Below are 6021 nucleotides of genomic sequence, written 5' to 3'. Positions count from 1 at the left end.
CGGGAGTAGAAATAAATTTATTATTGCCTCTTAATGTGCGCGTGAGGCGCCACATTTGCCGAGGCTGTGTAGCGACTTCCGTTACTAGATTCCCGAATTTATCTATTTTTAATTGTTTAAGTTTTCGAGTAACTTGCGCTTTTAGGCGATTGTATTCCGTCCTGGCTTGCGGTGTTCGCGTTCGCTGATAGTTATTTCGCGCCTGACGTTTTAAAATGATTAAAATATCGACATCTGGATAGTTAATTCTTGTAAATTCTCTTTTGTTCATTAATTTCGTGTGTGTTTTGCGCACGTCTGTAATCGTGTCAGTAAACAATTTAACATGCGTGTCAAGTTCTTCGGGAGTGTTTATCGTCGGTGGTTCAATAAAAATTGTTTCTAAATCATCGCGAAATTTGTCCCAGTCGGTAACTCCGAAAGTTCGGTTAAAAATGGCCGCGCAAAACTGGGCATCAAAAGTCAATTGTATTAATACAGGAAAATGATCGGAGTCTAACTCATCTAATTTTTCGGAAGTAACTTGTGCTCCCGGAATGTTGGTAAAGGCTATATCTAAAATTTCCGGCATGCCCCCATTAGTTGGGTAGCTAGTCGGCGAATTTGGAGCAAAAATTTCGTAATTATTTCGAGCCGCATGCTCAGTTAAATTTCTCCCCGCTGGGTTTGTATTTCTGCAACCCCAGTCTTCGTTTTTACTATTTAAATCACCAGCTATGAAAAAGTGCTGCATTGGATTTATTAGTTTATTTAAATCGCTAATCAATAAAGGCTTGTTCGGTGGTTTATAGACTGCCGACATACAGACGTGCGCATTTTTGTTACGAATATTTATGCTGGTGGCCTCAATGTGCTCTAAGCCAGTTATTTTTATAGGGTGATGATTTATGCCGTGCTTAATGAGAATGGCTGTACCGCCCCCTAGGGTGTCGCGGTCGGTTCTATAGGTTGTATAACCACTGATATTAAAACGATGGTGAGGCCTTAATTTTGTCTCCGAAATTAATGCCACATCTATCCCGTATACGAAAAGACATTGTTCTAATTCGTAGGATTTGGCACGAATGCCATTTGCATTAAAATTAAGGATTTGTAGTGTTTTCCCCCTGTCTACAGCCATTTACTGAAGCACTTTCGCGAGGGCCTCCAGCAAAATGGTCTGACGCTGTTTTGTATTTTGCGCGGCGCGGATGCGAGGGTAATATGGCTCCAAGGCCTGAACCAGGTTCCAGTAATCGCAGAGGCGGAGAATTTCAGCGAGTTCCCCCAGGCCTGTCACGGTTCTAGTTTCGTTTGCTTCTATCTGTGCTGCTGTTCGCTGCTCGCTCTTTTCTACACGCGCCTGAACGATTTCCTCGGCTGTGCGGCGCGGTGCACTGGGCCCAGCGACAGTGGAAGCGAAGGTCGCGCGAGTTTCCTGTCTGCTCGGTTGGCTGCCCTGCGCCCCGGTATGCGTGACGTCAGCGCGCGCAGCTACCTGCCCGGCCACCTGTGCGGGCCGTCGCGGGGGTGCCGGGGGGGGGAAGTTCGCGTGTGTCGCCTCTGGCGCGGGCGCTCGCGGCGCAACACGGGCTGCCTTCTGCGCTGCCTGCTCGGCTAAAATCTGCTTTCTAGCCTCGACGCGGTTTAAATATACCGGGCACTGCTTCCAGGCCGCGGTATGCCCTGTCGCATTACAGTTCGTGCACACTTTAGGCGCCTCCTCGGGGAGTGTGCACTGATCGCGAGGATGCGGGCCCGCGCATCGGATGCACTTAGGGACCTGACTGCAGTTCCCTGTCGTGTGGCCGAAGTCGCCACAACGCCTACACAGTGGGATGTCTTCCGGCCGGTTGCGGTATTTTTCTACTTTAATACCACTCGTGTAGTATAAAGTCTTAATTGAGTAGATGTCCCGCGCACTCGGGGCGACAGTGACAATGAACGATGATGACGGTTCGTAGGATTCACGGCCCGTATTTCTGTCAGTGAACTTGAAACTTAGTTGTTTGACGAACGTGACCTCGAAACCTAAGGCACGAAGTTCTGTTTTGAGAGCCTCCACTGGAGTGAAGCGACTGAGGTTCTTAATTACTACCTTTTCGCCGCGCTCGCTTGGCTGGGAGAAGGTGTGATGCGGAATGTTGTTGGCTCTGAGCCAATTGACGCCTTTTATTTCGTCGGCCTTTGAGTCAAAAGCGACCTTGACCTCTTGCCTCTTAGAAATTGTTAATCGGTTTTTGATACCGAGCTGCGCGAACACAGGCCCGATATTGCCGACCACTTGAGAATTTTTTATTACAAACGGCACTCGTTTGTAACGCGGGGCTTCGTGCCCTTGAGGTTGTTCGCTGCTGCTCGCGCCTGCATTATTTGATTTTCGGACTCGGCGCTTCTGAACAGTGAAGCCCTCGTCATCCTCACTTTCGCTACCGTTTTCGCTAGAGTTGGGGTCCTGCGCCCCTGAAACTTTTTTTGCATTGCTGCATCCTGGCTCGCTGCCTTCATGAGTGCGTTTAACGGCCGTGCCGCAGTCCATACGCTCCTCCTCCTCTCCTCCCATCGCAGTGGGTTGGCACCCTGCTTTGAAAAAAGCAGGGACCACCGTGGTAGCCCTGTTCGCGGTGTCGCGCGTCGCAGTTACTGTCCGCACTAACGCAGCCTGCCTACCCGACCTGTCACCTTCACACTGGCCACTGACCTGAGCTCCCTATGTAGAGAACCAGGCTAGGCTAAGAGTAGGACGTCCTACTCGTACCAGTGCGCGGTGTGGCGCCCCGGCCGCTGGAAATTACTTTGTCCGCCCCCATAACAGTGTGGCACAATGCAAAAGTGCCCTACGAATGCTTGTACGACAAGCTCGTGCAACACCACATCAAATTCATGGCAAAAAACACTCAGAGGGGTACTATGTACCACTTCGCTTCAGTCCCCATGTATCATGAGGGACTCAGAATCATCTCAGAATCCGGGGTCGAATTCTTCGTAACCCGCGCACCAGAGGACAAGCCCCTCAAGTACGTCCTCAAGGACATTCCTGCCGGCACCAACATCAGCCGCATCACCAGCGACCTTCTGGCGCAACATGTCCCTGTCGTAGTCATTCATCAAATGTATGACTTCAACAGGCGCGCCCTCAACATGTTCCTGCTGGATGTGCCGCAGGGCAGCGAAGATAAAATCAACCAAATTAAATATGTATTTGGACTCAGAGTACGCATTGTCGACTACCTGCACCCAAATGCGCCATTGCAGTGTGGCAACTGCTGCCAGCTCGGGCATGTGTCTAAGCAATGCCATTTCAGGATCGCGTGCCCCCAGTGTGCAGGGCCGCACAAGCACCAACAGGGCTGCTCAAATCCGCCAAAATGCGTAAACTGCCAACAGGGCCACAATGCCAGATTCAGGGGCTGCCCTGAGTACCTCAAGGCCATGGCACGTCGCCGGCCTAGGGACAGAGGCGCCCCCAATCTGCGGCAGACTGCCCCTAATAATAACTATTACCAACATACAAGACAACCGGGCAGACAAGCACCACAACCACAACACATACCATCTCGACAAGCTAACCATCAGGCGGACAGTGATGGCTGGCAACAAGTCCGCCATGGTCGAAGGGCCAGAAGTCTGCCAAGAGAGCAGCACTGGCCAGCCCAAACCAACAATAGGTTTCAAGGCCTCGACGAGGAAGACTACCCCGATGCACTTGCATGGTCCCCGCGTCAACAACGAGGGCAGAGGCAAAGAAACGCCAGAGCTGCGTACCACAATCACACGCAGCAACCCCAGCAACAGCAACAACGCAGACAAGAGCCACGCAGACCGGCACAGCAGCCTAAGAACAGTGAGCCGCAGCAAACGCGGCTGACTGAACTGCAGGCTGCACTGCGTGAAAATGCCAGGCAAACTGCACCAACTCAGCAACCTGCCCCGGCGCAGCAACATCCTGCCACCGCTGTTGCTGCCGGCCAGCCTGTTCCAGTTCCAGTTGCCCAGCCGGCGCAACCAATAACTGCCAACCTCCCGCTGCCACTGCCCCCAATGGAGGTTACGCAAGCGCAGACAGACACTAACTTCAAGGCGTGCTCAGTGCTTAAGGGCACTCTCACAAAAATTGCCACAACACAACCAATCCACATGGACATAGCCACAAAACTTGTCAACCTCCTCACAGCCTGGTTAGACACTACTGTCCCCCTTGAACACAGAGTCCGCCTTGCAGTTGAGCTCATCACTGCCATGTCCGACGTTGCACATGCACCCACACATTAATCATACCATCACCATCAAAAATATTGCCACATGGAATGCAAACAGTGTCCGCCACAAAACACAGGAGCTAGAGTTATTTCTTCGGGAACACGACATCCACATTTTAGCTCTTACAGAAACACACCTGGCACCCACAGACACATTCAGACTACAGGGTTACATTATACACAGGAAGGATCGCACAGCCCAGGGGGGAGGGGTTGCTCTAGCAATAAAATCCACCATCTTACACCACACTATACAAACTCCAGACCTAGGCATGATGGAGGCAGTAGCAGCCTCAGTCACTATAAATGGCAGGCCCTGCACAGTCATTGCTGCCTATGCCCCACCAGGAAAATCATTAAAAACAGAAAACCTGCAGGCTCTGGCAACATTCACACCCTCCTTTCTGTTGCTAGGGGACCTAAACGCCAAGCACCCCTCCTGGAACTGCGCACGGGTCACTGCAAATGGACACACATTGTTTCGACACCAGGAACAGAGCACATACATGGTGTGCGCTCCCTATCACCCCACCCGCTACCCCACCTCCTCACTCCAGACACCAGATGTACTAGACATAACCATTTATATGAACACAAATTTTATTTATGAACTAGAAGTAATCTACGAGCTTCACTCAGATCATATGCCAGTTATTGCTACGCTTGAAAATACCGACTCGCTAGCAACGCAACCTAAAACAAGCCGCAACTACCATAAAGCAAACTGGAATAAATTAAATAGCTACATTGAAAAACACATTAATCCTGTTGCCATCATTTCCTCCCCAAATGACCTCCAATCCTATTCCGCCTCCCTCACACAGGTAGTTGCGGAAGCCATAAATGTATCTGTCCCACTTTCAAAACGAACAGCTGACCCGGCGACACTTCCACTCTACATAAAGGAGCTCATCACAGACAAGAACCAAGCACGTCGGAGATGGCAGAGAAACAGATGCCCAGCCTTGAAGAGGATTTTTCAACACCTGCAGACAGAAGTAAACAATCAGCTCGCACTTCATAGGGCCAGAGTATGGGACGAGAAACTTTTCAACCTCACCACACAGGACAACTCCCTCTGGAAACTAACCAAATCACTCTCCAAAAAACCTATCACTATCCCTCCTATCCAACTCCCGACTGGAGGCGTCGCCTACACACCCACAGACAAAGTGGCAGCGCTGGCGGACAGCCAAGAACTTGCCTTCCAGCCAAACGTTCAGCCCACAGATCCAGAGCATGAAATACATGTAAATGACCAGGTCAGCCAAATCAGGAACTCACCCCTCCTGGAGGAGCCTGTACTCACCTCTCCTGAGGAAGTGAGGAGAGTAATAAAATCACTAAAAAACAACAAGGCACCTGGCATGGACAAGATACCTACGATCGTCCTAAAACAACTACAGGACCCAGCTCTGCAGGCAATAGCCACCTGCATAAATGGCATACTAAACACCAATACATGGCCAACTGTGTGGAAAAACGCCAAAGTCATCCTACTCCCCAAGCCTGGTAAAGATCCCCGCCTCCCTAACAGCTATCGTCCCATCAGCCTCCTCAATACACTTTCAAAAATAGCTGAGAAAATCCTCACCAGCCGCATCCAACAAAATCTGGAACAAAATCACACTCTCCCTGACTACCAGTTCGGTTTCAGAGCGGGGCACTCAACAACCCACCAACTGGTGCGGATAGTTGAACAGATCACACTATCCTTTGACTGGAGACAGTACACTGCTGCGACATTTCTAGACATAGAAAAGGCCTTCGATCGTGTGTGGCA

Source organism: Bacillus rossius, unplaced genomic scaffold, assembly GCF_032445375.1.
Source record: "Bacillus rossius redtenbacheri isolate Brsri unplaced genomic scaffold, Brsri_v3 Brsri_v3_scf22, whole genome shotgun sequence".
In the NCBI taxonomy this organism is placed as follows: Eukaryota; Metazoa; Arthropoda; class Insecta; order Phasmatodea; family Bacillidae; genus Bacillus; species Bacillus rossius.
Note: the sequence above shows the minus strand (reverse complement) of the source record.